The sequence below is a fragment of the Prionailurus bengalensis genome, chromosome C2 (assembly GCF_016509475.1).
Source record: "Prionailurus bengalensis isolate Pbe53 chromosome C2, Fcat_Pben_1.1_paternal_pri, whole genome shotgun sequence".
Lineage (NCBI taxonomy): Eukaryota > Metazoa > Chordata > Mammalia > Carnivora > Felidae > Prionailurus > Prionailurus bengalensis.
This window is the reverse complement of record NC_057350.1, coordinates 51,417,918-51,437,484: the sequence shown is the minus strand read 5'-3', so window position 1 is coordinate 51,437,484 and position 19,567 is coordinate 51,417,918. Positions and strand designations below refer to the sequence as shown.

General features: G+C 34.1%; 1 pseudogene; it reads left to right on the top strand.

The window, feature by feature from the left end:
- The first annotated feature begins 6,897 nt into the window (after positions 1–6,897).
- Positions 6,898–19,567, top strand: part of LOC122490966 — a 36,519-nt pseudogene continuing 23,849 nt past the window's right edge.

The window sequence follows — 19,567 nt, the reverse complement described above, 5'->3', positions numbered from 1 at the left end:
TCTTCTTCAATTTCCTTCAGAAGCTTTCTATAGTTTTCAGCATACAGATCCTTTACATCTTTGGTTAGATTTATTCCTAGGTATTTTATGCTTCTTGGTGCAATTGTGAATGGGATCAGTTTCTTTATTTGTCTTTCTGTTGCTTCATTGTTAGTGTATAAGAATGCAACTGATTTCTGTACATTGATTTTGTATCCTGCAACTTTGCTGAATTCCTGTATCAGTTCTAGCAGACTTTTGGTGGAGTCTATCGGATTTTCCATGTATAATATCATGTCATCTGCAAAAAGCGAAAGCTTGACTTCATCTTTGCCAATTTTGATGCCTTTGATTTCCTTTTGTTGTCTGATTGCTGATGCTAGAACTTCCAGCACTATGTTAAACAGCAGCGGTGAGAGTGGGCATCCTTGTCGTGTTCCTGATCTCAGGGAAAAAGCTTTCAGTTTTTCCCCGTTGAGGATGATGTTAGCTGTGGGCTTTTCATAAATGGCTTTTATGATCTTTAAGTATGTTCCTTCTATCCCGACTTTCTCAAGGGTTTTTATTAAGAAAGGGTGCTGGATTTTGTCGAAGGCCTTTTCTGCATCGATTGACAGGATCATATGGTTCTTCTCTCTTTTTTTGTTGATGTGATGTATCACGTTGATTGATTTGCGAATGTTGAACCAGCCCTGCATCCCAGGAATGAATCCCACTTGATCATGGTGAATAATTCTTTTTATATGCCGTTGAATTCGATTTGCTAGTATCTTATTGAGAATTTTTGCATCCATATTCATCAGGGATATTGGCCTGTAGTTCTCTTTTTTTACTGGGTCTCTGTCTGGTTTAGGAATCAAAGTAATACTGGCTTCATAGAATGAGTCTGGAAGTTTTCCTTCCCTTTCTATTTCTTGGAATAGCTTGAGAAGGATAGGTATTATCTCTGCTTTAAACGTCTGGTAGAACTCCCCTGGGAAGCCATCTGGTCCTGGACTCTTATTTGTTGGGAGATTTTTGATAACCGATTCAATTTCTTCGCTGGTTATGGGTCTGTTCAAGCTTTCTATTTCCTCCTGCTTGAGTTTTGGAAGCGTGTGGGTGTTCAGGAATTCGTCCATTTCTTCCAGGTTGTCCAATTTGTTGGCATATAAGTTTTCATAGTATTCCCTGATAATTGTTTGTATCTCTGAGGGATTGGTTGTAATAATTCCATTTTCATTCATGATTTTATCTATTTGGGTCATCTCCCTTTTCTTTTTGAGAAGCCTGGCTAGGGGTTTGTCAATTTTGTTTATTTTTTCAAAAAACCAACTCTTGGTTTCGTTGATCTGCTCTACAGTTTTTTTAGATTCTATATTATTTATTTCTGCTCTGATCTTTATTATTTCTCTTCTTCTGCTGGGCTTAGGCTGCCTTTGCTGTTCTGCTTCTAGTTCCTTTAGGTGTGCTGTTAGATTTTGTATTTGGGATTTTTCTTGTTTCTTGAGATAGGCCTGGATTGCAATGTATTTTCCTCTCAGGACTGCCTTTGCTGCGTCCCAAAGCGTTTGGATTGTTGTATTTTCATTTTCGTTTGTTTCCATATATTTTTTAATTTCTTCTCTAATTGCCTGGTTGACCCACTCATTCGTTAGTAGGGTGTTCTTTAACCTCCATGCTTTTGGAGGTTTTCCAGACTTTTTCCTGTGGTTGATTTCAAGCTTCATGGCATTGTGGTCTGAAAGTAAGCATGGTATAATTTCAATTCTTGTAAACTTATGAAGGGCTGTTTTGTGACCCAGTATATGATCTATCTTGGAGAATGTTCCATGTGCACTCGAGAAGAAAGTATATTCTGTTGCTTTGGGATGCAGAGTTCTAAATATATCTGTCAAGTCCATCTCATCCAATGTCTCATTCAGGGCCCTTGTTTCTTTATTGACCATGTGTCTAGATGATCTATCCATTTCTGTAAGTGGTGTATTAAAGTCCCCTGCAATGACCACATTCTTATCAATAAGGTTGCTTATGTTTATGAGTAATTGTTTTATATATTTGGGGGCTCCGGTATTCGGTGCATAGACATTGATAATTGTTAGCTCTTCCTGATGGATAGACCCTGTAACTATTATATAATGTCCTTCTTCATCTCTTGTTACAGCCTTTAATTTAAAGTCCAGTTTGTCTGATATAAGTATGGCTACTCCAGCTTTCTTTTGGCTTCCAGTCGCATGATAAATAGTTCCCCATCCCCTCACTCTCAATCTAAAGGTGTCCTCAGGTCTAAAATGAGTCTCTTGTAGACAGCAAATAGATGGGTCTTGTTTTTTTATCCATTCTGATACCCTATGTCTTTTGGTTGGTGCATTTAATCCATTTACATTCAGTGTTATTATAGAAAGATACGGGCTTAGAGTCATTGTGATGTCTGTATGTTTTATGCTTATAGTGATGTCTCTGGGACTTTGTCTCACAGGGTCCCCCTTAGGATCTCTTGTAGGGCTGGTTTAGTGGTGACAAATTCCTTCAGTTTTTGTTTTTCTACCTTGCTCTTCTTTCCTTAAGGATTATGCCTTTATATGTTAATATTAACTTACTATGATTTCTTGATTTCTATTAAAAATACTGATGATTATGATGATTTTATCGTGGCTGTAAAGCTCTATTACATTTTATAATATTTTACTTTCTCATCTGCATAAGTCTAGCATTAGTATCTCTCTGAATATTTAGGTTTTCTTTTATGTCTCTGAACAATATTTTTAACATTTTTCACTAGATTTAGTAATATGTTTTGCTCTTTATCAGTCTTTTGATAGATATGTCTAAACAATTAATCTTTCATAAAGGAACCCTAGCTTTTAATTTTGTTGATCTGTACTTGCTACAGCATAAGTCCATATATATGTTACTTATTATGGAATTATTATTGATGACTTCCATATGTCAAATTCATTCATAATTTGGTCTTCTTGAAGCATAAATGCTTCTAAGATTAGCACATTAAGAGCTTAAAAATGTTTATGAATTAATTTTTTTCTCTATAATTATGTTATTTCTCTTTTGAATCTATTAAGTTTATGTTTTTAAATCCCTTAGGTTAATGATTCTTATATGTGTTTATGAATTTATAATCTTAAGTAACATGCCTGTCCCTCCTTCTTTGTTATTATTGGTGTCTTCTCTATTACATTCTAGTTTTCATATGTTAATGTGACTGTGTAAGCTTTATTTTGCATAATATGTGCCTAATACATCATTTTTGTTTGTTTACATATGTTCAGTTTTTCTGGCTTCTTATCATAAGTCTGGTTTGGGTGCTTTCACTCAGAACATTCAGTTTTCAAATCTTTGCCCTAGAAACCCTGTAATTTTATGGTTTAGTGTCTGTTTACTATATTGGATTTCAATTTTTAATATGCGTAGGTGCTTTTAAGTGTTACTATGTATATATTTTTAGATATTTTGAATTTGCTCCATGATTGTTATATTTTGGGGTGAACTTTTCCTTTAGTGTCTTGTATATTTGTCTATAACAGAATGCTTCCGAAGACATAATTTCAAAGACATAATTTAGGTTTTAAAGCTATAGAATCATTCATTCAAAGTATCAAACATATGCTCTGTCTTCTAAGATAGAAGATGTATATTAATTTTTTTCTAGGTAGATTTGTTCCCCAGTATTTTTTTTTTTTTCGGAAAGAGAAGCATGTTCCAAACCTTTGTTCTCAAGAAAACCTTGAATACAGTGAAGCAATCCATTTCTTAGATTACACCATATGAAAATGGTCTTATTTGGCCATTATATTAGTCAAGGTTCTCCAGAAAAACAGAACCAGTATGTGGAGGGAGAGAGACATGTAATATTATATATTATAATAAATATACAATATATTCTGCAAGCTGGAGACCCAGGAAAGCCAATGGTATAATTTCAATCTAAGTCCAAAGGCCCAAAAACCAAGATTGGTGATCATCTAAATCTCAGTTTAAGGGCAGGAGGAGACCAATGTTCCAGCTCAGCATTAAAGCAAGAAGCAAAAGGGGTGAATTTCTTCTTCCTCCACTTTTTTGTTCTATTCTGGTTCTCAATAGATTGGATGATGCTTACCATATGAGGAATGGGAATCTACTTATGGAGTCCACTGATTCACATACTAACCTCATCTGGAAAACACTTACCCACATACCCAGAGATAATGTTTAATCTGGGCATCCCTTAGTCCAGTCAAACTGACACATAGAGTTAAATAACCATCACACTTAACATTAAGAGAAAAATGAATTAAAAACAAATACCTTAAAAATTTTCATATGGTTCAACCTAGGAAATGTTAATGCTTTAGATTGAGTAGTTTAACATTCTGTTTGGGAAACAAACTATACTAATATTTTGATTTTGAAACTGCCTAAAATGTATTTGTTTTATCTTTATGTTTTCCACCCATCTTAGTATATGTGAATGCATGAATGTATCTGGAGTTTGTGTGTTTGGATCAGAAAATTGCTAAGAGAATACTTGTAAAGAAAACTGAACTAAAAACAGGATATTAAGATTTCATCTTCATTTCATATTTTTAATAAAGGAAAGATGGTGGTAAACCAATGATATTATTTGTTTTTTTTTAATTTTTTAAACTTTTTTTAATTCATTTTTGAGACAGGGAGAGACAGAGCATGAACAGGGGAGGGTCAGAGAGAGGGAGACGCAGAATCTGAAACAGGCTTCAGGCTCTGAGCTGTCAGCACAGAGCCCGACGCGGGGCTCGAACTCATGGAACGCGAGATCATGACCTGAGCTGAAGTCGGTTGCTTAACCGACTGAGCCACCCAGGCGCCCCAACCAATGATATTATTTGAAATTCAACCATTCCATAAAATAATTTCCAATAAAAATATTATTTTATTATTTAATAATTAAGCTATATGTCAGGCTCATTAGAGGCAGAATGCATTATTGGGAGAGAAAAAGATTTCTCTTCTGAAGGAAGTAAATTCATTATATGTCATTCTGATAGGGTTTAATTATTAAGCACAACATGTGTACCAGGTCTTAAAAGATGAAGTTTATATAAGGAGCCATTTAATCTTGGAAATTTCTTATGGTATAGAAGAGTCAGAACAAATCTAAAGGAGATCATTCATACAGTCTTAGCTATTACCAAGCTTTTACAAAAGTGTCATTAATACTTACACTTGGACTCAGCTGCAATGCAGAGAATTAGCTAAATTAGGAAAATGGTCTTCCATATCTTACAGTAGCACATGGAAAAGAAAAAAATTTAAAAGTCTTTGGGAATTATACTGGTGACTATTTCTAGTGAGTAGAAGAATGGGCCAAACTAATTTGATCATAGAATGATAAGATCTGAAACATAAGTGATGTAATATTAACATTTGCTAATTCAAAGTGGTAGTTAAAAGGGCATTTGTTATATTACTATCTGAACTTTTTTATGTGTGAAAAAATTCATTATTAAAAAGAAATGTAAGCTTCTTTTAGCATATAGGTAGAGTTATAAAACCTTCGTTATAGTACATATCACTTTATAGTAAAAATATTTACATGGTTTCATGTCCATGACTTCAGAATACAACATAAATCATGACTTATTCATTTTTGTATGCACAATAGCTGCAATAAAATATGAAATAATAAATAGTTATTGCATACATAAGTAAATGATTGAATTAATGCATAATACAGATCCAAAGCAGAATGTGTATGACATATTTGTTAGCCTTGAGTAGAAACCCTCATCTAAGTGAAGTGTCAGGTAGAGGTGTAAAGAAAATATAAATTGGTAGAACTAAGTCTACCTGATGAAAATCCTACTTTAGACATGTGGACTTCATCATGAGAAAATAGCTGTTACTCCTGGATTTTTTTTTAATCTGCCACATGGATGGTTTATGTGTAAAATAATAGCATGTATGTGGCTGTGCTTTATAAGATGAAAGTAAATTTTAGAGGAAACTCCTTTCCCCCCACCCCAAGGGATGTAATGGAAAACAATTGGAATAATCCAGTTATGAGGAGTTGAAAGTCTAGACTAGCTATATACTAGAAGAAAGAAATATGTGTAAATAGTTCACAAATATTAATTCAGAATAATTCCATAAAGTGGGTACCATAATTGCTTTCATTTTAAAAGGAAGAAGCTGAAGTACAGAGAATTTAAGTAATTTCTGATAGTTTTGTAGCCAGGACTTGTAGCTCTGGAGTCTGTTTTTCATCAGTGGTTAAATAGCATATTATACTCAGTTGAAGAGCAAATTGGTAAAGTAAAAGATCACATTATTGAAAATTACCCGATGGGTTGGAAAATATTAAATCAAATTTAAAGAATGGAAGGTAGACCCATAAGTTTAACATGTGATAAGGGAGGTCAAAAATTAGTAAAGAAATTAAGTGATAGAAGGATGCTGTTGGAAGAGATAATGGTTGAGAATTTCCCAGAACTAGAGAAAGGTGTGAGTAATCAGGTTAAATCTCAATAAATGCCACATGGGATTGAAATAAAGTTTAAAAAAAAGTCTCTACCCCTAGATACATCATCATGTTTTAGAAAACAATATGTAAAAGAAAGACCAAAAAAAAGCTAGACCAGGAGAAAATCAGATTCTTGGTTTTCATTTCATCAGATTCATTGGAAAAAAATGTTACAATTGACCATGGATTTATCATCAATAGCACCAAATGTCAGAGGAGGAAAAGGGATATCTTAACTATGATGTGAAAAAATAGCTCTGAGTTTATAATTTTCCCCTTAGCCCAACTACGATTGAAGGGAGTAAGTAGGAAATATCCTTCATGAAGGTGCACAGAAAAGATGTAGAATCTCCCTTGCCACCCCATACAGTCAATGCTATTTAAAAAAAAAATACCAATTTGAAGTATAAAAGGAAACTCAACAGTGAGGAGAAGTTGAAGATATGCGGCATGCAGAGCAGCCAGTAATGAATACATGTCTTAGTTCCAACAGTGGCACTTCTACCTTGGGAGGAATTGAACCTGCTGGTAAGGGCAAGGCAGGTAGGTGTGTAACTATTACATAAAGCCAAAAACAGAACAACTGTTGCCAGAACAGCTATAGTGGAAGTTAGCACATGAGTTTTACTCCTTTCTTTTTTCACCCATTTGTTTAAAAAGTTACTACTGAAGCATCATAGCATGATTGGCATTATCACTAGATAATTACCAGAAAGTAAATGCATTAGACATATCCACTGTGTCACTAAAAGAAGTTAGGTTTAGGAGGAAGATGGACATGTAGAAAATGATTTTTAATGCATCGTCTGATAAATATTTATCCCTGTCTATTAGTGAAGTGCAACATGGAACCCCATCTTAGAGTCCTAGGAACCTCAGCGAGGAGTGCATATCTGAAGTTAGGTATCAGGTTGCACAGTGCAGAGTTGGCCAACTCTAAATTCTGTTCAAGAGTGAAAATGGATTGGGGGCTTGTGTGGCCCAGTCTCTTTAGCGACCAACTATTGACTTCGGCTCAGGTCATAAGTTTGAGCCCTGTGTCAGGATCTGCTCTGAAAGCACAGAGCCTGCTTTCGATTCTCTGTCTCCCTCTCTCCCTGCCTTGCACTCCTCCCTCCCTCTCAAAAATAAATAAACATTAAAAAAGTAGTGAAGCTTGATTAAGTAAAACTTTCTGTGAGACTTTAGAGAAAGGTAGAATACAAGTACTATAAAAAATGGCAGGGGCGCCTGGGTGCCTCAGTTGGTTGGGTGTCTGACTTCAGCTCAGGTCATGATCTCGCGGTCCATGAGTTTGAGCCCCGCGTCGGGCTCTGTGCTGACAGCTCAGAGCCTGGAGCCTGTTTCAGATTCTGTGTCTCCCTCTCTCTCTGACCTTCCCCCATTCATGCTCTGTCTCTCTCTGTCTCAAAAATGAATAAACGTTAAAAAAATTTTTAAAAATAGCATAATGGGATATTTGGAGATAAGATTTAAAGCATAGCCTAGAAAGAATTGCCTGAATAGGTCTCTTGAGTCTAAAAATAAAATTATGTTTTTTTCTTTTGGTTTGGCTTAATAGAGGGTCTTCATGTGTAACTCTGAAGGGATTAAAACATGACTTAAAGATTCACTGAAAATATAAAAACCCAGTCTGCATAGGATGTCTACAGTGATGTTCATGGCGGGCATCAAAGAGGAACTAGCATTTAAACTGTTTGGAGTTTACTAGTAAATAAAAGAGAGAAGAAAGAACATGCTAAGACTTGGAGGGACGATGTTACAGCATGTTTGTGGCAGTGCAAAATTTTGATAAAGCTGAAGCTTAACTTGTTGGAATATAAGTGATTTGGGAGAAATAAATAACGAGTCAGTTTTCAATGTGAAATAACCATGAAACATCAGGAAGGTATATAACTCATAGGTGGTTGAAATGCAAGTCTGATACTCAAGAAGGAGACTTTGGCTATTTGGAAGGCAGCTTATAAGTGAAATGAATGAATTCACTTGGAGAGATATATGTGTATACACATACATGACATACATATGCAGAGAGAGAAAAAAAAGAAACAGAATTTTGATACTATCTGAGCACTAGCTATGTTTGTTAGTAATATTTTGTAACAATACTATGATGCAAGTATTCATATGATATTTTAATACACGATGAAACTGAGGATCAAGTAAGTTATGTTTTTCCTAAGATCACATATAATGTTTGAAACATGAAATTAAAATCAACAGTTTGTGACTTGAAAGCTATTGTCCATCTCCCAACTCCACAATACTAATTATAAGACTTTTGTAAAGGACAATGTGAAAGTAAAGGGAATAAAGTAAATTTAAGAAACAATGATTAGAGATGTTTCTCTGCAGCACCTTGGCACATTAACACTCCAACTCCCCCTTTTCCTAATTTGTTTTCCTCATCCCACCAAAAGTAGCTAGATATCATCACACACCATTTTAATTGCCCTCTTCCAAATACCCTGGACCTCCTTGCTTTTCTCCATTTTACTGCAACCACCTGGTAAAATTTTGATCTTTCATGAAGGTATCTATCTATCATCCTTCAACATAACTGAACCTAATTTGAAATTTTGAATTATCACTATAAAGTAAGATCCAGCATCATAACCTGGATCCTCTCAATACTAATTGCTGAAAAATGCTACCAGTTTTATTCAGTCATATTTTCCACATTTTTTCTTGATCATTATATAAAATCTTGTCAAAACTTAGAATTGCCATTTGGAGACACACATACGCACAGAAACACACACACACACGCACACACATTCCTACTTTTTAGAAAATAACCCTGATTACTGCCTCAGAGAAATCAGAAGCCATCAGAGAGTGTCTTCCTCAATATACTATCACCATGTCTATAAACTTATAAGGACACATGACCATGTTCTCCTTTACATAGTTCCAATGCAAATCGTACTTTTCTCCAGGCCCACTCCTTACATTTCCAGAACTGAGGAAAAGAAAAGTCAAAATCAAACTAGAAAGCTGTTAAGTAAAATGTGTCCTCTCCTTTTTCCTTGAAAAGTGAAACTTTAGTGTAACCTGGAAATCAGACTTGAATTAAGATTTTTCACACTCCACAGAATCCCTTAGAGGAACCTGGCAATACTAAAGCCCTTGGATGTTCTTAAAGCTGCCCTACCCACTTTGTCTTCTTACTCCCTTTTCCTTACCAACTTTCATCCATTTTTCACCTGAAGATCATGTATGTGGAAAGACATCTGCACATCCAAGATGTTTCTACAGCCCCACAAGGACCCATCCCTTGGCTGTACCTTATGTTTTGGGCGGCTTATGCAGGAGCACACTGATAGTGCAGTCTTTTACAGGGAGAAGGGATATGAGGAAGAGACACAAGCAGCCTTGAAAGTGGGTTTTCACCCCTACTGGCAGGGATTTGCAGTATCTCTGGTTTTAGAATGGCTAAGCATGGGTTCCAAATGGCCATGTCCTCTTGGGAAGGACTCCTCACTTTGTGCTGTCAGTTTTGGTCAAAGAAGGGCCAAAGAGAGGCTTTGCAAACACCATGTGCAGAAAAATGGGTGGGGACTCTTTCATTTGGGTTTCAGGTTACCAGAAAAATGTAGGATGTCTAACTAAAATTTGAATTTCAGATAAATGATAAATAGAATTTTGGTACTATTTAGTAATAGAATTTATACTATTGAGTACCATTTAGGACTAGAATTTATGGCCCTAAAATACCAAGAATATTCATTGGTTGTCTGAAATTCAAATTTAATTAGAAATTATATATCTTTATTTGGTAAATTTGTAAACCCTAATCTAAGAGCCAAAATGTCTCCATCAATTTAATGTCCATCTTTCCTCTTAGGTCCTATATAACATCATATATTATCTTCTAGGGAACCTGAATTTATTGATTATTGCTGTCTCTTTTTTATTTTCACCCTTCTTACTCTGTAAAAACATTCCTATCATTTAAAAATTCCCCTAAACACTAACAACTTCTATTATTTAAAATATTTTTATTTTTTAAAATTTTTGTTTAATATAATTTATTGTCAAATTCGCTTCCATTTATGTAAAATATTTTTAAAAACATAATGTAAATGTTCCTAATTCTGTCTTTTTAATATTACACTATCAACTCATTCTCTCCATCACTTTTCAAAAGAGGTATTTATGTCCCTTGTATTCCTCCTGCCAACTCATTCCATTTTGTTACCATCTTTTTTCACTCCACAGAATTTTCCATGTTCTGTCAATGACATTAAATCCAATGCATGTGTTTTAGCCTCCTGACTTTTCAGTGTACCATGTCTTCCTTCTTTAATTATATTTTTTGTTTCCATGATGCTACACACATCAGGTATTATTCTTTTTTAGCCTCTGGTCAGTGTTTATCAGCTCATCTTAACCTCATGTTTAAATATTTGAGTTCTTGAAGATGTTGTCTTAATTTTCTTTTACCTTTTTTCACAATTTCCCTAGAAAAATATATGTACATATAATGATTTCCAGAAAGAATATATCCAATCTAAGTTGTCTTTTAAACTTGATATATGTTTATTGGCTCCTTGACATCTGTTGGAAAACATTTGAACTCCAGTTTCCTACTCCCGATCCTTTATTCATTGTTTGAGCTTTCAGAAAATTGGACGAACAATCTCACCAAATATTCATGATGAAAGCAGCAATCATTGATGCCTAGTAGAGAGTTTGTTAATGGGTTCAGAATAGAGTGAGGATTTGAAAAAGCAAATTTTTGAAAGCATGCATTTTCACCTAGTTTTCCTGACGATGTTAGCCATTATGAATTCTAGTTTCTGTACTTTTACTTTTCTGTGTGGTAACTAATTCTATTCCCTTCTCACTCTGTCTCCAACCCTAAAATTATTCAATATATATCCAATTTCTAATGCATAGTGTCTTAATCTAGGATAATTTGATTTTCAGAATCTTTTATTGGTTACTTATAAATACTGGTTTGATTATAAGTAACAAATGGAACTAATATAATTATTAAAAAGAATTTGAGAGGATTACTGAGATCCTAAGTCTTAATATGATTCTAAAATATTACCCAGAAGACTACAATCAGGAATATTAAAGCTACCAGGAGTCAATGCTCTTGTTTGTTTGTTTGTTTGTTTGTTTGGTATTTGTCACTCCACATGGTCTCTTTTTTAATTTGTCGGGGAGTGTACATGGTAAAAAATGGCTGCTTGGCATTATATTGACTTTATGTTCCTAGGCTCAACAGGGCCTGAATGCAGTTACTGTGTGTGGTCTTTTCATAGAACAGAGTCCTCTCTCTTCAAAGAGAATCTCAACTGTCTCGACTTGGGACAACTGAACACCTGTAGTTCTATCAGTGATTACCAGAAGGTGGTATCAAGGGCTTCCTTGGGAAGAGTTTTCAGAGCAGATTTAAAAGGGCATAACCCATGTTCTTGAAGAAGGAGATGCAGGAGTGGGAAGGAAATGATAAGCAAATGAAATGATTACCATCTTTTACAGAATAGGTGGAAACATATTTCAAGTTTTGTCATTTGGATTCCTTATCAGAGCCTAAAGGCACATCAGAAAAACAGCCACTGACATTATTCATCATTGAATTTATTTTAGATAATTCCTATCTTGTGTAACCTATAATGATCCTGTTTATAGAAAATACAGAGTATTTGTATACAGACTAAAGATGGTGTTATTCAGTCTACTTTTTATTTTCAATCTGTAGGAATTCTACTACCTACTAATGAACTTTCATGGGGAGTGATTAGTAAACATAATAAGCACCTGATACAGTATAAGCCACATAATATTTGAAAATGGCCAAATTGTGGCATATATTGCTATAGAATGTTAATTCAAAACAAAGTCTGAGTAACTCAGTTTTTTAAAAAAATATTTATTTATTTTGAGAGAGAGAGAAAGAGAGAGAGAGAGAGAGAGAGAGAGGCAATGTCCTTATGCAATCTCTGTGCTGAATGAATCTGCATCTGTGCTGTCAGCACAGAGCCCCATGTGGGGCTTGATCTCACAAACCGTGAGATCATGACCTGAGCTGAAATCAAGATTCGGGTACTTAACGAACTGAGTCACCCAGGTGCCCCAATAATTCAATTTTTGAATTTTCACTTATACTTTAACTGACTTTAGAAATCAATGTAAATGCCCAGCTTAGGGGCAGGGAGAGCCTATAATTGTTCCAAATTTAAAATAGATAATTATAAATTTGAAACACATGAACATTAATATTTTTTCCTAAAGAATACTCCAGTAGTTTGCCCCATAATCAAAAAGGCCATTATAATACCATTATCTGGATCTTGGTCTTAAGTTTCCTGTGATCTTTCAGTATGTTATTCAGGAAAAAAACAATCATTGCATGTGAAATACTGTATTTTCCCCCTTAGAGCACTGCATAGCACAAAGTTTGTTAATAAAATACTATCCAGGTAAATTTATATGTATGCATTTTATCTATATAAATTGCATGTGTGCCTCTGTGTGTGTGCACATGTGTGTGTGTGTGTGTGTTCATCTTGGACAAAGACTTAACGTCTAGAGAGTTAAATAGCCATGGTGTTCTGTCTTTTATACATAAGTAGTGCATCATTTACACATAAATGACCCAAATGATTCTTATTAATAAGGGCAGAATGACTTACAGTTCAGAAAAATAATCAGTATAAATACATATTTAGTTGTGTTTATTATAAATAATTGGTAGTTCTTTGCCCTTAATCATATTAATTTTGTATCACTATCCCAGGTACTTTAAATATTGTAATGTATGAATTTCAAGGATTAAAACCTACATTTAAACTGGATGGCGCTTGAATGTATATTTTACTTCTATACGTGAAAAGAAAATCTATGAAATGACCAACTAGAAGTTACTGATCATAAAGTATACAGCAACTAAGATCACACTTATATTTGAAATAAGAAGCTCTTCTTACTTGAGTAATAATTATAATAAATAATAACTACAATCATAATGAAAATAATGATAACTAAGTTTATAGAACATGAATATGTACCTTACATATCTTAATGCTTTTAACCTCTGTAATATTTTATTACTTCCATTCCATAGATATAATAGCTGAAAACACCAAACTGTTAGGTAAGGTGTCGACGAAAATCATTGATAAGGCCAAGATTGTAGCCCCACTGATTTGTCCCTAAGGTTTCATTACTTTTATAAAAACAGGAAGGGCTCCTTTGCATGTTTAGGCTGGAGAGTGTTAGCTCTTTGATTTACCAGTGCATCTCAGCATCACTAGGAATTAATTATCTTTGAAACAGCAAGTCTATCACAGAAATGTCAGTGAACACCCGCCATGGTTCTGAAGCCCCATTCCACGGAAAACCCTGAATTTTCAAATCTTACAACGTCCATGCTTTCATGTCACTCTCCTTGAGTACCATTACTGCTCTCCTGCTATTGTTTTTCTCTCACACCCAGGATCAAAGCTGCTGCTGCTGCTTTGTTCCTTTACCTCATCTATACCTGTCCCCATAACTGCTGATACTATTGTAGAAGTTCCCAGTGTCCCCTTCTTATACTTCTCATACCCAGTTCTAGAGTTGTCAGTTCTGTGCCGATGAGAGGGGGGTCTCTGTCCAGGAATGTAATATTCAATTTTTGTGTCTCTCCCCCAAGCAATATCACCTCATTAGCTTTCTGCCAATCTTGTAAATCTTTTTGTTCTTTCTACTATAACTTTTAACAAAATTGTAAAAATTCCCTTCATACTCATTCTGGCAGTATTTGCTTGGCACCACCAGTGCTAGATGGAAAAGTATTTCTCCATGTTAGAATTCACTAATTTACCAGGTTACTCAACTACCTCAATCTTTCACTGGCCCTCCGAAGATCTGGGCCTGCTTCTGTCCTTTCGTGTTTTGGAGTTTAAACTCTTGGATATTCTTAGTATCACAGACTTTATTTCTCATTCTTCCTAGGAGACCAGAGTGTTCTATTGTAAATCAAGTGGAAGAAGAAGGAAATTAGTATGTATTGAGTACTTAGTATTTAAGCACTGTGTGCTTATTGTTAAGTGCTCATTGTTCGTCAGGTACTTTATATATATTTATGTCATTTCATTCCCACGGTAATCCTGGAGGAAAGGTATTGGCATATCAGTTTACAAGATGAGACCTAGAAAACTGAATAACATACTCATTCTTAACTGTACCCAAATGGGAGCACAAATCATTTTGTCTACCTCTAAAGAATGCATGCTTTCTTTTGTCTTCTACTCATTACAAACATATAGGGACTTGCACATTTTTGTAGGTAAAAATTGGATCACCTGATTAACTTCTGTAGCCCAACTATACTAAGAAGGCAATATCACTGTGACATATTATGTATTCACCCCCTTTCCAGTTACCCAGAGCTGTAGTTTTAATTCCATGAAGAAAATTCCCATTAGAAATAAAGGCATTACATGCAGACACATGTGTTAGCACTATCCACACTTTAGTAGCAAATGGAAAAAGTTTCTGAGGCTCACCAAGAAAATGTTTGATTCAGCTTTCTTCATGTGTGCTAACAGTGAATTGCGAAATCAGCTTTTAAGTCCTGTCTTTAGTTCTCTTCTTTACCCCCAATCCAATGGCCAATTACATCTATTACTAATTACAACCAAAACTTTCACTTTCTGTAACTTGGTGACTCTACTGGAATTTATGAGGAAAAAAATGAATAAAATATATGGGCATAATTTATAGGCTATAAGCTCAAATTTGAATAATGTAGGACACTAGGAAGAAAGCATCAAAAGACACCAAGAAACTAAAATTTACTTTTTTTTCTTCTCTATTCACTCTTCACATGCACATATGAAATAAATTATTGTTTTATGTTATGCAATGGAGAGATTATTTTTTAATGTTTAAGTGCATACATGATTATGCATAAAAAGGAAAGGAATATATTACAATATTAAGAAATGTGTGGTTTGTTAACATATTTGTATTTTAAATCGTATACCTTTATATGTTTTCCATAATATCTGTACATCAGCAATCATTAAGATATGTGCATACACACATATCTACACACATTTATGTGTGTTTATATGTATATATAATTACATATAAATTGTATGTAACATATAACATATGTATATAAGTATATATATATATATATATGTATAGTTATTTCTCATTTATAGCTGCATCTCATTTTGACCAAATGTAGCAGTATCCAACTTTCCTGCCAACTTCAGTTTTTACTAAATTCTCTTATCATCTTTACAAACCCAGAATGATCATATTTTCCCAGTTGTATTGAGATATAATTGACATATAACAATATTACTTTAAGGTATATAGCATAATGATTTGATATTTGTATATATTGCAAAATGATTACTACAATAAGTTTAATTAACATCTATCACCTCACATAGTTACAGTTATTTTTTCTGATGATGTGCACTTTTATGATCTATACTCAGGAATTTTTAAGTATACAATAAAGTATTGTTAACTAAGACCATGCTGAATATTACATGACCATATCTAATCATGTATGACCTTTCTTAAAATGATTTCATAGACCCTTGCCACATATGAAAATAAAGCCCAAACTCTTAATATAACTATGAAACAGGCTTCTCTGGCCTTATACGTGTTCACACTTAGATATGTAGACTCAGAAAATATGCCTGACTATACTTGTCCCTACGCTAATAGTCATACTTTAATCCATCTCATTTCTTGCTTTAATTTGGTTCTCTGCTCAATACCACCTCCAGTGAGAGGTTCCTTAATTTCTTACTGCTCTTTAGTCAATAGTAGCTTATAATATTTAATGGTGAATTTCACTGTTTCATCTCAAACCCTTAATTATTCTTGTTATTTCAGTGCTTGTGAAAAGATTATTGAGCACCAGTGGGTTCTAATATTTGATGTGTTTTTTTACTTTAAATATTTTATATATAATTATACTGCTGAAATAAATTTTATAAGTGCTACATTGTGTCAAATAAAAAATATCAAAATAACAACAATACCAAACAATATATAAATAGTCATAATATCATGGGGTGCCTGGATGGCTCAGTTGGTTAGGGTCTGACTCTTGATTTCCTCTCAGGTCATGATCTCAAGGTTGGTGAGATCCAGCCTGTTGTTGGGCTCAGCACTGACAGTGTGGAGCCTGCTTGGGATTCCTTCTCCCTGTCTTTCTGCCCCTTCCCTGCTTTCACTCTCTCTCTTCTCAAAATAAATAAATATTTAAAAAATAATCATAATACTTTAATATATCAAGTGACATGACAATTTCCTCGAATAAACAGCATGGCCGTAATTTATATTATGAAACTATAGAGGTGAAAATCCTCCAAGGAATATCTTACTCCCTACTGCAAAACATCATCTTTTTATTTTTATTTTTTTTAATGTTCATTTATTTTTGAGAGAGCGAGAGAGAGAGAGCACGAGCGGGAGAGGGGCAGAGAGAGAGTGAGACACAGAATCCTAAGCAGGCTATCTGAGTTCGACCCCGCGTTGGGGTCTGTGCTGATAGCTCGGAGTCTGGAGTCTGCTTTGGATTCTGTGTCTCCTTCTCTCTCTGCCCCTCCCCCACTAGCACTCTGTCTCTCTCTCTCAAGAACAAAATAAAAACATAAAAATAAAAATAAAAATTTAACTAATATGTTACTTTGTAACTTATGATGTAAAATTTAGATAAATGTAGATTTTTATAGTCATTAAATAGTAGGGCCATGAGATTTTCAGAAGGCAGACTTTCATTAAGACATAAAGAGTTACACAGAGAACTGCTGTTGCTTTCAAAATAGCCTATGTATAAACTGTTGACCCAAGATGATAAACTATTTTTTGTTTTTACAAAAAACCAAGATGACATTTTTAATATAAATGTAAGTATATTGAGGCTGTAGTCATATATTCCGGAGAATAATGCTATTGCAGCTGAATTAAATCTTAGTTGGACTGAAACAAATCGTTTTTCTTGCCTCAGATGCAAGTCAATGGGCCACTTTTATTAACTGGTCTATAATCTCATACTATTTCATTTGAATGAAATGATCTAAAATTTCTAGTTCTGAATATGCAAAGACAACATTTTATGGAACTATTTTATTAAGGATGCTTTTTTTTATTTTCTTATTTAAAAAATTTTTTTAATGTTTATTTATTTTTGAGACAGAGAGAGACAGAGCATGAATGGGGGAGGGGCAGAGAGAGAGGGAGACACAGAATCCGAAGCAGGCTCCAGGCTCTGAGCCATCAGCCCAGAGCCTGACCCGGGGCTCAAGCTCACAAACTGTGAGATCATGACCTGAGCTCAACCGACTGAGCCACCCAGGCGCCCCTTGATTTTCTGTTTCAAAAGAAACCCTATGAATAATATGAGCTTTATGTAATTTGAAATTTATATTTTATTTTAAAACATTCTTAATAAAAATTAGCTTTTTTCCCTTGAAAACCCCTTTTTAAAATTAAAAGTTATCTCATGGATTGTGAAATGAGTAAATACATGCATGTGAGGCAATTGACCATATACATGCCATTTACACTTTCTATAATAATAGGCAAAGTTCCTAAGAAGCAAATATCATGTGTAATTAGAAGAAATACCTGAAGCTCTCAGTTGAGAAATTTCAAGTTCAAATATTATATGAGTAAGTTAAAAGTGGTACAGTGACAATTAGATTTCGTAATGTTTTCAGTTGTTATTTCTTTGATAAGGACAAAAAATAATTATTGCTGGATTTTGGCCATCCTCCATAATAGAAGTAGTCAAAAATAATCTCATAAAAATTTCACATATATGCATGCATTTCTTGTTATCAGTCCTGGGTTTCCACTTTATTTCAAATTTAAAGTTCATGATAGTACTTAAGAATAAAAGGAAGTTCACATTTTCAGTGGATGAATAAAAAGAAGGATCTTCCTCTTTAGCAGTGTTTTTCACAATTCAGCGAAAAAAATATATATGCATATATATATTTATATAAATATATACAAATATATATTCAATTTAAATGCTAATATGTAAAAAACAAAAGTGAAGTTATGCCCTGACTGCTTGGTCCCTCCTGCTCACATGAGAGCTCCTTCCCTCTGAGAAAGCTGGGATTCTACAAAGCAATTTGAAAACCACTATTCCAAAAAGTATTTGGTTTTTGTTTGTTTGTTTGTTTTTTGCTTGTTTTAGTAGATTGGTAACTAAATTATTTTCTGCTTATTCTGCAAACTGAAATGCTAAAAATAATACACAGTGTTGTCATAATTGGTAAGGGGAGGTTTATCTCTAATTTCCCTAAAAGCATCATTGCTTTTAATTTCCTAAAAACTTTTCATCTTGCTCATCTTTTTATCTTCCTTCAATATTTTTTATCTTTTATTTTCTTTGCAATAAGATCATTTGTTTGGAAATAAATTAAAAGTAAATACCTTTGCACCATACATAACATTAGTCTGATATTTCAAGGTGGTTATTTTTATCTACATCATAGTACTCTGAAAAACTCATGGGGATTTGAGAGATTCAAAATTTTAATATGGTATTGCTGCAGCCACAGTCTTTCCTATCTGTCATAATGGTAGCTTCATCCTTCTAATTCCTCTGGTCAAAACCTTCGTGAAATTCTTGTTCACTCTCTTTCCCTCACACCTCATATACGTTGCATGAGGATATATATAGATATCTACAGATGTATAGATATCTATATATCTAGATCTAGATATATATCTATATGTCTATCTTTGAAATATCAATAAATGAACTGCTTCATACCATTTCTGATAAATTGTCCTTGTACCAAGCTACTATCATCTGTAGTATTGATTGTTACTTTACTCTCTATAATGTATTTTAAACAAAGTCAAAGATTTATGACTACTCATAAATCTGCAGTGGTTTCCCATTTTTCTGCAAATAAAAGCCAAAATCCTTAAAATGCCTGTATTAGTTTCTCTAGAGAAACAGAACCAATGGGAGATTTTATCTATGTGTGTAAATTATTTCTGTATCTACATCTTGCTATAAGGAATTGGCTCTATGTGATTATGGGGACTGAGAGGTACTGTAATCTGCCATCTGCAAACTAGAGACCTATGAAAGCTGGCAGTATATTCTAGTCC